The sequence below is a fragment of the Anas platyrhynchos genome, chromosome 8, assembly GCF_047663525.1.
Source record: "Anas platyrhynchos isolate ZD024472 breed Pekin duck chromosome 8, IASCAAS_PekinDuck_T2T, whole genome shotgun sequence".
Lineage (NCBI taxonomy): Eukaryota > Metazoa > Chordata > Aves > Anseriformes > Anatidae > Anas > Anas platyrhynchos.
The window spans coordinates 20,802,705-20,820,189 of NC_092594.1; positions in this window are offsets into that span (position 1 = coordinate 20,802,705).

Genomic DNA, 17,485 nt, shown 5'->3' on the forward strand with positions numbered 1-17,485 from the left:
ATATATTGTCCCTTCCCCCATGTACACACATATTAGAATTAATATAGAATTATCTATTTTCAACTACTTACCTAAATATCATCCATGCTGACACGCTTCAAGTTCAACCAAAAAAATTCTCTAACAATACAAGTGTTTAATAAGTGGATTTTTTTGTCTTATGTACAAATAATAAACTTTCAGTGCAAGATTTTTCAATTTTAAATAACACACTCTTTTACATATACATGGAAGTTTTTGAATCTAGTTTAAAAAGCAGAAGGGGAAAATAAATGTAATTATCTATTAATGAAATGAATTAACTATGGTGCATACTTGTGGATCAGAATTAAGTTCTTTGATATTTTAAACATTAAAAAAAAAAAAAAAGCATCTAAGATGGCATAACTTGGGACTCCCAAGAAATCTCTGCTACATCTGTCAAGCAGTGAATACTACAAATGGCTGGGCTTTCAGAAGTCTTTCTAAGTAAATACGGGATAAAATGAAGGAAATTGATGTGAAGTCTTTTGGTAACACCTCTTTATGTGAAATCTGAATTCATGCCATTTATGTAAAGATATATATATATTTTTTAATGGAACAGAATTTACATATAAAACCACTATTTATGTGCTTGCACATGAAGAAAAAAAAAGTTAATTTCAATTTAAATTCATTTAATTTCAATTTAATTTCAATTTAGTTATTTTACAATTTAATTCTGAATTGCAGCCTAGTCTGAACTTAAGGTACACTCTTCAGTTTGTTTCTAGGTAGACCACAACAGCAAAAGAAATGCTATGTTTTGTAAGCAAATTAAATATGTAATCAAATTAAAATGCATGGTCAGAAACACTTCAAAAAGTCCACTACAACAGAGAATTTTCTTTTTCTTCTTTCATCTCCCTCCTGATTTCATCATATAGTTATAACATGTCCTATTTCACCAACACACATTCAGATAATTCCTTATACTTCCTATACCAGGAAGCCTATTGGTACTAACGTTAACATTTTTCCCCAAATCAGCCTCTAGATGAATTCCTGTTTGGTTTCTACTCACAGCTTTCTTTTGCTGATAAATAATGCATCTCCGTCTCTTTGTCTGTATCAAAATCCTGGCTTACGTTACTAAGACCTTCTGAGTTAAGATTCTTACTACTCCTTATCTTCAAGTATTTCATTTGGCATGTCTTTTGTAACTGTAATAAAATGCAGAATTAGACAATTTGATTTGACTAGTCAGTACCTCTTGTAGTCTTCTTAAATAAACAGAAGACTATGGTGTAACAAAATATACAAAAAGCAAGAAATCCTATTATGTTCATAGAAAATAAAAATTACACTAGAAATGTGGGGCAGTGATAAAGCACTCACATGTTACCCCTTTGCTAAAGAAAATACTGTTATATTGTGGCAAATCACCTGAGATGTTTTCCCCTTTTTCAAATTCCTTCCTAAAATAGTTCTTTTCTTTTTCCTTTTCTTTTTCCTTTCCTTTTTACTTTTCTTTCTTTTCTTTTTCTTTTTCTTTTTCTTTTTCTTTTTCTTTTTCTTTTTCTTTTTCTTTTTCTTTTTCTTTTTCTTTTTCTTTTTCTTTTTCTTTTTCTTTTTCTTTTTCTTTTTCTTTTTCTTCTTCAATTTTTAATTTCTTGAGAATAAAAGTTCTTCTCTAGACCCAAATATGTACACAGAAAAGATGAAACCAAAAGAGGATTAAGACAGACAATTATTACACAACACATTAAGTGTATTTAACTGAAAAAAATCCTATCGGCCACTTACAGACTTTGGAACCAGGGGGTTCTTTTAATAGTAAGGGAATAAAGACAAATATAAAAGGAAAATCATAAGTGAATAGCAAAAACAAACAAACAAAACAAAACAAACAAAAAAACCCACAGAATTTATTAGGTTCTCACATTACAACTGGGAGCCAATGATATTTCTCTCTTGGTACTTTTCTATTTGAAATATTTCTATGTTTTCAAAGAGAACTTAAGGGTGAATAAAAAGAGAAAAAATAAAAAGTCTGGACAAGTCAAAACAGACAAGAACTCAAGGCATAAAATTTTTGTTGTTGTTTATTTAGATATGAATTCACTTATGGATAAGAAGGAACTGTGGGTTTACATATGTACACTCATTTTTACTCAGACATAACATATTTTTCCTCTGCTTGGTGTATGATATACCTCAGATCCTTGCTCTTTGCTTTTTTGCTGTTCATTCTCCATTGCATTCACTACTGCTTTTATTACATGCATAAACTGAAAAAAAAAGACAAGCAAATGATAGTAATTTATGCGATGGCATGATAACAACCTGAAAAAAAAAATCAGAAAAAACTTTAGTGACTATAGGCACAATAACCAATTCATTATAACACAGTAACCTTCCTGCTTAAGTGAAGGCAACTGCTATCCAGTAAAAATAAAAACAAACAAACAAACAAACAAAAACACAACCAGTGACAAACTTCTATAATAATCTTTTCCAAGGAAACTCAGTTCAGACTATGTTCAAAGACGCAAGAAGCCAAGCTAACATCTATAAGTTTTATTACAGGAACAAAGGATAATAAAGATTTGCTACCTTATCAATGCCTAAGCCGGAATTATGGTGTTACTTCCTTTGCCACAGGACAGTTTTGTCTTTACAAATATTTGAAGGAAGAGCCTTTGTTTCCTAAAGTATGCATAAGCTGACCACATTAATTGTGAAAGCAATTGACTCAGCAGATACTTTATCTGACTAAAGAAGCAAAAGTAAGGAATTTTTTCCAGGCTGGATAGGCAGCCAGGCAGTTTACACAGGAGGACAGGGACATACATGAAGGAGGGTGCTATAAAAATCAAAATGTTATTTGCTTGAAAACAGTGCATATTGGTACAAAACAAAACATTGCAGAGCACAAAGAAAGAAAATTGATCAACACACATTGCTGCCCTACTGAGTTATGGCATGTCTTGCATGGCAGGTGTAATAGGAAATGGGTGGTGTGATATGATAATGGATTTTGCAATCTAGTGGCTGTTGTTTCTTTGACAGGTAGATGGCAGAATCTGAACTATTGTTTGTTCTGGTACAGTCACTTTTATTAATGGGAGCATGCTCCAGGTGGTGTACCAGGAGTTCCTGACAAGACAGCTAGAGTGCAGTTTAGAACCTAGGAAAAAGTGGAGAGGGAAATGATATCATTTTATTAGGCTTTTAAAAATGTGGAAGTGAACACCTGTATCTCACTGTAGCTAAAAAAAAAAAAGAAGCCAAAATTACCCTGGGTGTGATAGAAGTTGGTAACAAAACATATCATGGCTCCTTTTGTGTGAGAATCAGTGGCATGATAGACCTTGACACACAGCTAGTAAAGTATTATTAATACCATACGCACTTTGTTGAGATTTACAGCACAGGCAGTTTACAGGGCTGCACAACTGACTTCAAATCCACACATTGACCTTCATACAGTAAGTGAAAAGCCTATTCTAAATGTAGCATAATAATCTCATATTACACATACAGTTCACTCCTGAAGCAACCTATAACTATATAATGTCAGTGTACCCATGTGAAAGTGGAGTGTATGGCTTTCTGAGAGATTATAGGATCATACACACACACACACACACACACACACACACATATATAATATATAGCCACACCACAGACTACTCCATTTTGGGAGTACATGTATCTTGAGGAGCAGGACTCCTAATGTCTTTCTTCCTCTCATAACCAACATTAAGGTTGGGGTTATGAATAACTTCCAGGAATGGTGAAACTATTTCTTTCCAGACAGGTAATTTTATTTTATTTTTATTTTTTTGATAGAAATGTGAATGTCAATGTCTTTTTTTCAACATACAAAATGCTCTTATTTTATGGTACATTTTAGCCCAGCATAAATTAATAGAATCACAGAATGGTTTGCATTGGAAAGGACCTTAAAGATCATCTAATTCCATCTAGGTACACCTCCCACCTGACGAGGTTGCTCCAAGCCCCATCCAGCCTGACCTTGAACACTTCCAGGGATGGGGCATCTACACCTTCTCTGGGCAACCTGTTCCAGAGCCTCACCACCCTCATAGTAAATAATTGCTTTTTTCTAATCTAAAACTCCCCACTTTGAGGAAAGGTTGGATGTGGTACTTAGGGACATGATTTAGTGGGTGATATTGGTGGCTGGTTGGACCAGATGATCTTGGAGATCTTTTCCAACCTTAATGATTCTGTGATTCTACGATTCTAAACAACCATGCTGGTAAAGATGGATGATGGAGGCTTATCTGCTCTTAGGACACTGCTGCACTAGTTATTCTATATCTCCTTGTCAACATGCAGGAAACAGAAAAGAGAGAAGAAGCACCTGGGAAGTGGAGATGGCTTTGCTTTGGAAAAAATCACTCCTGTGAGAAGGTCCAGCTTCTGTCATTTCTGAACTGAAAGGAGAAAAAAAAAAAAAAAAAAAAAAAAAAAAAGGATTAAAGGATTAAAGCTGGGTGTGTGCAATCTAAAGGATTAAAGCTGGGTGTGTGCAATCTATGGTTCTTCTGTAGGTGAAAGAGGAAGAACAAAGAATCTCTGAAAGTGTCTTTGGGATCTCATCAGAGGTGTGTAACTCAGTCCAAGAAGACTTAGATACAATAAGGATAAATACAACAGGAAACCTGAAATATAAAGTTTAGGTACTATTGCTTGGTGTGACTGTGACATGAGATAATTTGCCAAAATTGGTTTTGAGCAAAAAAAAAAAATATATATATATATATTTCTTTCCCTCTCAGTGTGGAAGAAACTTTAAGCATTAAACATGTGCATAAAAGAAAAACAAAAGATAATTAACATTATAAAAGTGCATATGTTCTTTTACGTGCCTTTTTTTACTGACAACCTCCTCCACTTTAGTCACTGGGTATGCTAGTTATTTATTAGGGCATAATTCTTTTACCTACAGAATTAAAGCATTGTAATGTGAGAAATTTACTCTAATGTGAGTTAGTTTTCTATATAATTTTAAATAAAATATATGATTGCATTCAGTTACATATTTTCCAAGTCCTTCCTCACCACTAAACAAACAAATAAATGAAAACCATCACCATCACCAAATGTAAAATGTAGTTAAGACAGTTTAAAAAGGAGATGACATGATATAGAATGTATAAATTTTTGCTCAATTAAAAAAAAAATAATATAACCTGTTCTCAGAAACTGAAACCATTTCATATTTTATTCCAACAATATAACAGAGTTGTATCATTTAGTAACAATGTTAACCATATGCTTTTAAAAGACATGCCAAAGAGTTATATGTTATATAAGATTAGATAATAATTCTATAATGTATTGGTTATCTGAAAGTGAATATGTTTTTTAACTGGCTTTGTTTCAGTGAAGTTCAATTAATTTATTTCATTGACATTCAGTGTTTAAGATTTCAACACCAAAATCAGCCTTTCTTGAAAGGACTACTTTGACAGCATTATATATGAAACTTCGTTTAGCTGCAGGACAGATACATTACAATTTTCATTTGTTTGTTTATTTGTCTGTTTTTTATATTTGAATCTATAAAGTTAAGAAGGGGACTGAATTGCTAGGTGCTTTAAAGTGCTGACTTGTCAACACAAATGACAAAATGGAAATTCTTAGTTAAAATCTTATCTGGACCAGAGAAAACCTTAAAGTCAGACTTTAGTTACAAATCAGACTTTATTTACAAACATGGGAAATTACTAATTATTTATATACCATTTCTCAGTATTTACATTTTGAGAAATCAAAATGAACAGACACTACTGAATTAGAGTGAAAATACCAGTGGTATTTCTAATAAGTCCTAGTGTAAATGTAATATGTTCATGAAAGGTCTTTTTCCTTCATCCAAAAAAAAGTTAACAGCAATGAAAGTCCCGTCACATTCTCTTATTAAAATAAATTGTAATGATTGTCACTTCAGTGTCATCCCAGATTGATTTGAAAATCTTTATGTGACTATTTATTAAAATAGCTGGATTAGACACACATATATACACACAAGTACATTCAGGCATTCATTGAATTTGCCTAGTTACTCTTTTCTTTAAGAGGCAGCTTGTAGACTCTGATAAAGTTAGTAAAAGCTGTTACATAAAGAGCTGAGGTATACTAGGTAGTAATCCCCCTGCAAGCAAGAATATTTGACTTTAATAAACACTTGTAATTTCTACCTAAGCACTATATATAGCACTATATACAGTGCTATACAAGCAATATATGAGAAGCAGAAGTTGCTTTGTATGTAAGCTTTTTGCCACAATGCTATAAGGTAATGTCAGATCCCTGAAGCCATTCATACCTCTATGAAGGTATTCATTTCATAAAATGTAAAGCATCTAAAATTACTATTATATATATATTTTTTAAGATGAAAGCCTGGGCTTCTTCTAGTTATGATAAAGACCTGAAGAGAATTTTCAGATATCTTAATAGACTACACCTGGCCACCATTTACCCAAAAATCCTATGCGCATAACCTAGATTACATGTATAATGTTGGACAGCGTGACTAATCAAGCCATGTTGGAAAACGAGCAGAACTTCTAAAGATCTTTCAATGTCATCTGTGCCAACTCTGTTGAAATTAGGGCTATTCCCTAGGAAAACCTGCAATATAAATAAGAAACTAGGGAAACAAACACACACACAAACAAAACAACAACAACAACAACAACAACCAACCAAAAAACAAACAAACAAAAAACAATTCAACCTTACGAAGCATCACCTGTGTAAGAAATAATCAAAGCCCATGTTTAGCCACTGCATGCTCATGAAGGAAGTTTCTTTATTCATTGTACTTAAATCCAGGAAAGTGTAACACAGCTTAATGTGAAAACTACCATAGAATCAGGCCTTAAGGAAGTATTTTTAAAATATTAGGAGAAAATGTAAAATCTTATGAAATATGATGTTTTGATTTATAACTGATTTTCCCCTGGTAAGTTCTCAGAATTTTCACTAAGTCAAATTAAACTCAGTGAATCCAGCCTACCTCATAAATCATGTATCTGAATTAGGCATGCTTCAGGTGATACATGTCCTAGCCAGAAAGCATCAGGATGAATCTGATGACATGAGATGACCTGGATAAAACAGTGAAAATGCACTTTTTATACTTACTTACATGACGCCAAACAAGGCCCATATTTATAATATGGGATGAATTGTCCATATGTACAAACTATATTGCCACATCTCACTTGATCTTATTCAAGAGCTTCTAGTACATTCACAGTATTGGAAAACCTTTCTGCTGAAACAACGGTTCAAGTTACTCTAAACTTGACTCTGAAAACGTCCCCAAAAGTACCAAGTCCTGGATATCTGCTTATTCACTGCTTGTGCTAGCAGACATCAAACAACTAGAAAACAGACAAAATGCTGTGGACGAAGACCATTCATTTTAAGGAGTTTATCATTTCAATAAGAATGAGATCATTCTTCTCCTTAAAAAATTATCATAAATTCAAAAGGTAAAGCTATACAATATGACCATGCAAGAATTCATATAAAATGAATTAAACAGTGGAAGGCACCTGTTCCCAGCTTTCACTTCCTAGGAAAGCAGCAAAGGCTTTCACTAGTTAATTGAACCTCATTTACAGGTGTTCAAGAGGCTCATACATAGCCTTTCCAGAAAGAGAAGGTGCCTGTACCTGGCTTCTGCAGAACTGGGACCTTTATCGGACTGAAGCTTCCAGAGATGCTAATATGTATATTAAGGAAGAGGAGAGGGGAGGGGAGGGGAGGGGAGGCGAGGGAAATGACAAGGCAACTGTAAAAAAGATCCAGATATCAATTTTATCCCAAACAATTTTATTTCTCTCCCCCCCCCCCCTTTTCTTTTTCCACCATTTTCAGAGAAATATGACACTGGACACTGTCAGTAGTTAAAAAAAAATGAATTAGAACATAGTTCTGAATAAGTTTGGCACTATTTATGCATCTGTGATCATTTTTATTTAATGTAACAGTATTTTTATGATACTCTGTTCTACTTGAAAACCTACTGATGAACCCCAAAAGACACATTATAAGCTTAGTATTATTTCAGTTATTTCAGTAGTACTACTATGATGGTCTAGTTTCCATTTAGAAGAAGATCGGCTTGCCTTTATTTTCATTTCCAGAGTGCTTCATTAAGTTTACAAATGTTTCATTAGGTTTTATTAAATGCATTAAGCTGAGATCAGGGAGCTGCACTTTGCACACTTGGTGAAATGTACTTCATGGAAAAAGCCTGTTATAAGAATTGATCAAGAGTCATCTATGAATGCTTTGGTTGCTTTGTGGCTTTGGGGAGGCACTTTCTGCTTGATGTTTATTTAAAAGAAAGAATTAACATTTTGCCAAACATATCATACAGATAAAATAATTCACATTTTTATTAGCTATTTTCTCTTGATTTTCTTTGAATTTCCCTGTAACAAATGTATATTCTCGTCTTAGCAGGCAGGCTGAACTAACTTGTTTGGGAAATGCTGATATTTTGCCAGCTCAGGGATTTTACTGTAAGTCTGAAAATACCTGATTAATGTTTTAAAGCACAGGTATTGGAGCTTTCACTAAGGGAGTTTTCATTACACACACTAAAAATGTTAAGTTTCTAGTCCTCATGTCTAGGTAGAAATAATTAGTAATGAAACAAGAATACACTAGGAAATACACTTCCAGATGGCACGTTCCATACCAGGCTCAAAGTAAAAGAAAAAAGTTTTCCAAGCTGCCAGAGCTACCAAAGTTTCTGATATGCAACATCTCCCATTCCTGTGGCAGATTAACACCTTTTCACTGTACTTGTTTCTCTCAGTGCAACCTATGTGCAGCTGAAATTGTCTGGAGTGAAAGATCAAAATCAATAGACAAACAAATTTGAGTCGTTAATTTAACAATACATACTCATGTTTTTAAGTCAGATTCAGAGTATCACATGGTTGGTGTTTTTGCTATTATGCTAAGCATATGTAATTTATGCTAATACATCTCTCTGATTACTGATTTATTTTTTTAATCACTAGGAAGCTCATAAGTAATCAATTAACCATTATTTCTTTGCGGCATGGAGCTTTAATTTTTATATTGAAAAAATTTTGCACTCTGTAATGTTCCTGGTTGCTTGAGATGAAGATACTGGTTTTGACCACACTAGAGCAGATACCCACAGTGCAGCCAATGGAGGACCTTTTCCAAAGCAAGTTTATCCTGAAGAAATTGAGCCCTGTGGATAGAACCCACAGGGGAAGGAAGCTGTGAGAAGGAAGGAACAGCAGAAAGGAATTATGATGGACTGATCAGAGCCCTTATTCCCCATTCCCTTGTGTGACTTGGGGTGTAGGGTGGTAGATGAACTGTAAGTGAAGTTGAACATGGGAAGCAGTTAATGGGAAGGTGTTGATTTAATTTGTCTTTATTTCTCACTATTCAACTTTTATTTTTAATTGACAATACATTTAAAATTATTTTCCCCAACTTGCCTTTACATTGGGAAATATATGATATGTCTTCCATACGCAGAACAAAGATCTGTCATTATCTGTGTTTCCTAAAGAATAAATTACCAGTAGGTCACCCTGCCACAAAACTTAATCCAAGTCATCATTCCTCAGATTTTACTGCTGAACCATACAGAGCCTACAGATAGCTGAAGGGTAAATCACACCAAATAACTATCCCATTCAGAAATTCTTCACAAGACATACTTTTTAGTTTCCTGATTGATAACTCTTCAGAGAATCTAACAAGCAGGACATCCCTGAGCACTTTTCATCTAGCTGAAATAGGTAGCAAAGCAACACATTTACAGTGGTTTTGAATACTATGAGAATGGCTAACAAGTTATACTTAGAAAAGCTGTAGCATTACAAGAGCTAAAAATCCAAGAGCTCAGCTTTATCTCCCCTGATATCAGTGGGACTATGTTTGATAATCACTATTATGTGATGCACAGATTTGTGTAAAACCTATCAGTGATGTAAAACACACTCTCTTGGTTTCTGCATTATTATAAATTACAGTATCCATATGTTGAAAAGATCAATGTTAAAAATATCATAAAGAAAACTGTGGAATTTTGTATTGTATTTCCAAAGTGCATAAACATTTCTACAGCATGACAGATTGTCTGAGCATAATGAGATGCAACCTTAGTGCACCTCCATCTAAAATTTAAGAGATAAAAGGTTCTCACACATAAAACATCTATATCTATCATAATTTATATCCTATATTTTACATCTTACACCTTACATATTATTATTATTAAAATATATTTCTCCAGATTGTTGGCACTTGAGTTAAATGAAAGGTATTAAAATAGTGCTTTTCAATCATCATCCATATCAACTTTTTTCTCAATGATTCATTCTTAGACCACCACATAGTTAACTTATAAACCTCACAATAATCTTATTATGTGGTTTCTAAACAATGATCCAGAAAGCTGAGATTTTCCATCAAGATCTAAATTGCCCTCAGGTACAAAGTATATTAGAGAATAAGAATGTATTTTGTTCATCTCCAGTAACTGTGAATATTCTTGCCTTTAAAGCATTTTCCAATGTGAGTAAATACACAGAGTCACTTCATTGCTGCTGAAGGCTCTGTGGACTATTGCTGCCAGACTTTAACACGGGGTAAATTCACATTCAGAGTTTCTCTCTCTCACTTTCCTCTCCCTCCATGAATCACTAAGCACCATTTGAGCCTGCAAGTCTTGCCTGAAAGAATCCGCATTAATTACTACTCATCAGTATTAAGCATGGTGACAGCTCCTGTTAGCAGCTCTGTTTATTTTGTGACCACCTTTTCAGATCTGCTGTCAAATGATTTTTTTTTAGTGCTCCCAAGAAAACAAGCTTTCTCTGTGGCCAGCTGGTGGGAGAACAAATCTCTTATCCCTTTCCTTTCAAGTTCTAAATTTGCCATCCTTATTTCCTTGACAATGACATTCTATCCTTATATTACGGGCCAGTCTGGAATTACATATATATATATTTAAGGCTGCTCAAAAGATAGGAGCTATATGCTGCTACTCAGCCTATATAAATAAATAAATACATAAATAATTATTCTGAAATCAAAACTCCTTGAAGATCCATAAGACAGAAGCTAAACTCAGTTAGGCCTTCCAGATCAACAGAGACTTTGATTTAAAATTATTCATGTTACATATATTCAGAGCTCATGAGAATAAAAACATTTTAACTGTCTTTTTGTCTTTTTAAATATCTGTATGCTTTAAGCCTTTCTTAATGATAAATAACTTGATTTTCCGTTGAACTCTTGTGTTATATATTCCTATTATAATGATTTTTTTTTCCTCTTAGCATCTATTCATATATGTAGGTATCTCCATATCTATGATAGACTGACTGCCTTTTTCTATAGGCAGTCCAGTCAGTTGGACAGGCAACAAGGCTATGAATTGGGCACTGCATTTTTGGAAAATCTAAACAAGACTTAAAAACATATTGTTATGCATAGGTCACAGTAAAACAGCATCCCTACATGGGAAAATGATACTAATTTAGTATACTAAGTAAATAGAAATATAAATAGAAGCCCAGGGAATAACATCTATTTCTGCTTGACATATGAATCTCGAGTTATTATTTAATGTGAGAATTATAGCAGTCACCATCAAACATACATACAGGAGAGTTTATAGAAGTATACAGATAATCTGCCTCTGTTGCAAGGGATCTTTTTAGTTTAAATATCTCACCAGTTCATTTCCCATGGGGGACACTGCACTCCATTTAGGTCAATGTTCAGCCAGGTCTGATTTCACAGAATCACAGAACACAGAACTGTAAGGGCTGGAAGGGACCTTGAAAGATCATCGGGTCCAACCCCCCTGCCAAAGCAGGTTCAATAGGACTTCAAAGTTCTAAAATTATTAAGTAGCTGGTGGTTGGCAACTAGAATGTATTTATGTGCAGGACATCCAGTTAGCAGTATGAACAGGGAAAAAAAAATAATAAATACATCAGGAGGAGTAATGCACCAAGCAGCATGAGACAGCCTTATCCTGAAGTACTTTAGTTTTAGTGTATTTTTGCAGTGAGAACTGTGAATTTGATTTGGTCGTTACCACAATGCTGCATCATTAACTTCCAGACACCTCTAGAGCTTTTCCATTTCCCTTGCTATATTGGTAAATTGTTAATTCTTGAATTAGGCTTTATTAGACCTTCAGTTCAGGTGCAGTACTTACCTCAGGCTTACACAGCTGTTCTAGGATCATAGAATCAGAATGGTTGAAAGGGACCTTAAACATCTTCTAGTTTCAACCCACCTGTCCAGCATAGAATCATAGAATCACAAAATAGTTTGGCTTGGAAGGTACCTTAAAGATCATCTAATTCCACCCCCACTGCTGTGGGTAGGGGCACCTCCCTCTAGACCAGGTTGCCCAAACCTGTCCTTAAACACTTCTCTCCTCCATGCTAAACAAGCCCAGCTCTCTCAGCCTTTCTTCATAGGAGAGGTGCTCCAGTGTTCTGAAATTTTTTGTGACCCTCTTCTGGACCTGCTCTGATAGGTCCATGTCTTTCTGGTGCTGGGGCCCCAGAGTTCAATGAAGTATTCCAGGTGTGGCCTCATGAGGGTAGAGTAGAGGGGGAGAATCCCCTCCCTTGCCTTGCCGGCCACATTTCTTTTTGATGCAGCCCAGGAGTCAATTGCGATTTGGGGTGGCAAGCACACATTGCCAGCTCATGCTGACGTTCTCATTAGCCAGCACCCCCAGATTCTTCTCCCCAGGGCTGCTCTAAAATCCTTTTTTTCCAGCCTGTACTGATGTTTGGGATTGCCCCAACCCAGCTGCAGCACCTTGCACCTGGCCTTGTTGAACCTCATAAGAGTTGCATGTGCCTACCTCTCAAACCTGTCTAGGTCCCTCTAGATGGCATCCCTTACCTTTAGATATCACCTGCACCACTCACCTTGGTGTTATCTGCAAAGTTGCTGAGGGTGCATTCAGTCCCTCTGTCCATGTCACCAATTAAGATATTAAACATTAATAGTTCCAGTAATGCAGTATTGCTTCTGTAGTACTGATTTTAGCATTCCTAAAACTGTGGAGGAGCTTCACTCCCCCAGTCCCTGTCTGAAAGTTTAGGGACTTGAGAGACTTAAGAGATGTGGTGGAAAGAGTGGCTGCTAGTGAAAACTGAGTACCTCAGCCTTCTCCATGTCTGTTGTCATCAGTTCTCCCACCTTATTTATCAGAGGTTGTGCACCCTTTAGTTTCCCTTTCTGGCTAATGTATCTATAGAATCCCTTCTTATTATACTTTGCATCCCTTGCTAATTTCAGCTGCAGATGTGCCTTGGTTTTATTGATCCCATACCTACACATCCAGGCAGTATCACTGTACTCCAAGGCCACCTGTCCCCGCTTCCACTGACTGTGCATTTCCTTCTTACACTTCAGTTTGACCAAAAGGTCTTTATTGAGCCATGTGGTTTCCCTGCCTTTCCAGCTTGATTTCTCACATGTGGGAATTCAGAAATCTTGCACTCTATGAAAAGCGTCCTTAAAGGGCTGCCAGTTCTGATCTGTTCCTTTATACGTAAAGATAGTTTCCCAGTAGATCCTATCCACTGATTCTTTAAGCATCTGGAATTTCAGCCTCCTAAAGTTCAGCGTCCTGACTTGAATCTTCACTATGCCCATCCATATCGCTCCAGATCAAAACTACCACTGCATGATCATGCTGCCCTGATTGCCTCTGATCCTGACCTCTTTAATGATCTATGTTGGTGAGCACAAGGTCTAGTAACACTTCTGCTCTGGTTAGTTGTCGTCCTTTGGTTCTAAGTCTCTTCCTTTATATAAATGTTCTATTCCCCTCCCATCTCTTCTTTCTGGTATTTTCTGTTTTCTTCAATTTTCAGATAAAATCATATGTATTTATTCTTCTGAAAACAGTTAACCAAGAACTTCAGGAAGATTCTGTTCAACAGCTATGTGAATAATAGAGATTGCTGGAGACCAGAAATACTATTCTGTAATTTTTCTAATTCTTTTTGCATTCCACTTCAGAGAAAATTTTTAATCATATAATCATAGAAATATTAACGTTGGAAAAGACCTTAAAGATTATGTGGTCCAACCATAACCCTACTACCAATGCCACCTACTTAAGCATGTCCCTAAGCACCAGTTTCAACCTTTTCTTAAACACCCCCAGTGATGGTAACTCCACTACTTCCCTGTTAAAAAGCTTTTTTTTTTTTTTTTTTTTTTTTTTTTTTTTTTAAACAAAACAAAACAAAACAAAACACAGTTCTGAAAAAAAAAAGTCTATTTTTTGCTCAGAGAGGTCTGGTTTTCATTTCATCTTCTCAACGAGTGGATTTCAAAACTCTTCTGTGAGAAAGACAATCAAAACAGACACAATTTCCTGAGATATTTAGATTTAAAGGAAAAAGCTGAAAAGCTTTCTGAACTGTTTTGGTGAATAAAAACAACTCTGACAGATCCCTCTTAAGGTGGGGATATTTAAGAGACCGTATATGTCATATGTACATTCACCTCAGTAGCTCCTTGTTTTTTTTAGTAATGAGGTCTTATTCTCTCATCAACACTGGCAAGAAAAGCTAGGTGTCAATGCCAAACTCAAATCAATAAAAAGCTGAAGTATCTGTAACTGTGCCAGAAGTAATGTTTCAATTAATCATTTTGAATTAATGTATTAATGTCTACTTTATTTCCAGGAAGTTCAGAGAGGTATGATGGACCTGAACTATTAAGACAAAAAAAAATAAAAAATAATGATTTGGAATTCTGGGAACAAACAGAGAAAAGTGCAGTACCTTTTTATTTTCTTTTTGCAACCAGGGGACAAGCAGAGGAACAAGGAACATTGCTCCTGCACTGAACTACTACACCAGGAGCACAAAATCTAGCTATCAATTCAGTCTAAAAGTAATCTGCCTCTAGAGACTGGTGGAGTTGTGACATTGCAGAAGAACCACTCCAGCTGAGCTCTTCTTGAGGTTTTGGAATATTTAAGAGGTCACGTAGCATCACAATCAGAGAGAGTGAATGTTTACTAAAACTGCTGTACACACACAAGTTCATCACAGCAATTGGAAGAGCCCGGTCCTGTGAGCTCTAAATTCACACGCACCTTGAGGAAAATGAGCCACTTGTGCTCTCTTCTGCAAATACGGAGCATGGATGCCTGCTGTCTTCCTCTCCTACATTCTCTTTCATAATATATGTAGGCTATTATAATCTGGCTGCATATAACAGTGATGAAGCTTTCTAGCAGCAATGCTGATAATGCTGTTATTATGCTGTAATTTCTTCCATTGTGAACACAGGAATGCAATGATTGTTTGCCTGATGCTTGATTGTGATTCTGTCAATATGGAGCTCCCAATTGCTAACCACCAAGAAAGAATCTTATTAACTCTTTTTTTCTTTACTACTCTTGTTTTTGCTTTACCATTAAGCATATTTGAGTCTCTGTGCTCTCCTGCTAGGCCAACTAGTAAGAGGGTTCCTCATCACTTCATTCATTGTTTAATAACAAAACAGTTGTGGGAGTGAAAATGAATGAGTGGCAGAAACACTACAATATTTTTCCAGCACAGCACCTTTTGCACCTTGTCATAAGAAAATATATGTATATGATGCATGTTTGCAACATACTAAGATTACCATTGTGTAATTCAGTTATGTTGACTGTCAGAGTTCAGCAGTTCAATAGAATCCATTGTAAACTTGCCACAAAAGAGAGGCAAAGAGATCTGAAATCTAAGAACTCCACTGCAATTTCTTATTGAGTCACAATGAAAACTATCCATTAACATCAGAAAAGTGTGCATTCTTTAAATATTTAAAGCTTCATTCTACGAAGTAATGTGTACTTCTGCACAGTATGCATGTATGACAAATACATAAAAAATTTAGAAGACATATTACCTTTTGAAGCTGAAAGAATGCTTACATTGGCCGGATATTCTTAAAATGAATTTCCCTTGTAAAGCTGTATGGCAAAGATGCTAAAGCCTTGACATGTTAATGACTAATGGGGGGAACTTGCACAATGCACATTGACATTTGTTAAGAGGATTATTTTGTATGAAGTATTTCCATGAACGCTAAAGCTTTTATTAAGAACCAATTCTATATCAGGTTTTCTTTTCAAGACCACGTGCTTACAAAGAAACCACTCTGGGTCATTAGATTTTCTACCTCGCAGTTTCTGGGTCTCTGGCAGAAGTAAATAACTGTATAGTATGTGGTGACAATCTTGCATAGAAGTAGAAATAAAAGTTCCTGAAAGCTGCTGTTTGTTTGATTGATTTGTGGAACTTTAGTGGAAGTTCTTGCAAGGCTCTGTGAACAACTTCTGTTCAAGGCATTGGCATTTATGAATGGTATAAGTAAAGTACTCCAGTTCATACTCACTCTAACAGGAATATGAGCAGGGTTAGAATAAGCCCTAATATTTTAGCACTATTAAAAAATAATACTTAAAATATAGAAAAATACTCTCATTAGTTGAAAAACAGATTGAGCATTATGTGTAATTTCAAGACTGTAATATATGTTTTTCTTTATCTCACTGAAAGTTGGCAAATTATATATAATAAAAAGAATTTTTGGAGTAACAATATTACTAAATCTAGAAGTTACTTCCTTTGTTACTCACTTTAATCAGGGTGCCATGCAATCCTAACACTACAACAGAAAAATAAAATAGACAATGGAGGGCAGACGTTATCTTTTTTATAGTGTTTTCAAAAATATATGTGGAACTTGCAGGTATATTAAATAGCAAATCAGCAACTTTCACTCTGCGCTTTTACAGGGCACAGATATTGCATCTCATTTTGTATATACAGATGATACAAATATCTAATGAATAATTCATTGAAAAGCACCTATGGCACATGGGAGAGCTGGAAATTAAACCTATCAATATCGACCTGAAACTTATATTATTAAACTCCAATGTCTGATGAGGGGGGAGAAAATAAACTGTGTGACCCTCACTCAAGGATAACTATATGTACAACCTAAGCTGCAACTTAGCTCAGTCCTAAAACAGCTTTACACTGAAAATCAGCATAAGTCTAACAAGGCCAGTGGCATTTCTTCACATTTATGATGCTGCCATTCATACCAGAACCTGGAAATAGGCATTCACAGAAGACACAGATACAGTATAGTTCCACTATAGTTTGCAGTCCATAAGGCAATAAATGCCTTCTCCAGATCAGCTTATAAATGCTAATTCCCTCATTGTCCTGGTTTTGGCTGGGATAGAGTTAAGTTTTTTCATAGTAAGTGGTATGGTGTTGTGTTTGGAATTCTTGATGAAAATAGTGGTGATAACATACCAATGTTTTAGTTGTTGAAGAACAGTGCTTACAGTAAGTGCTTACAATGCCTACTTTTCAGCTTCTCACAGTGAGGCACTCCCCCTTCTTCTCAC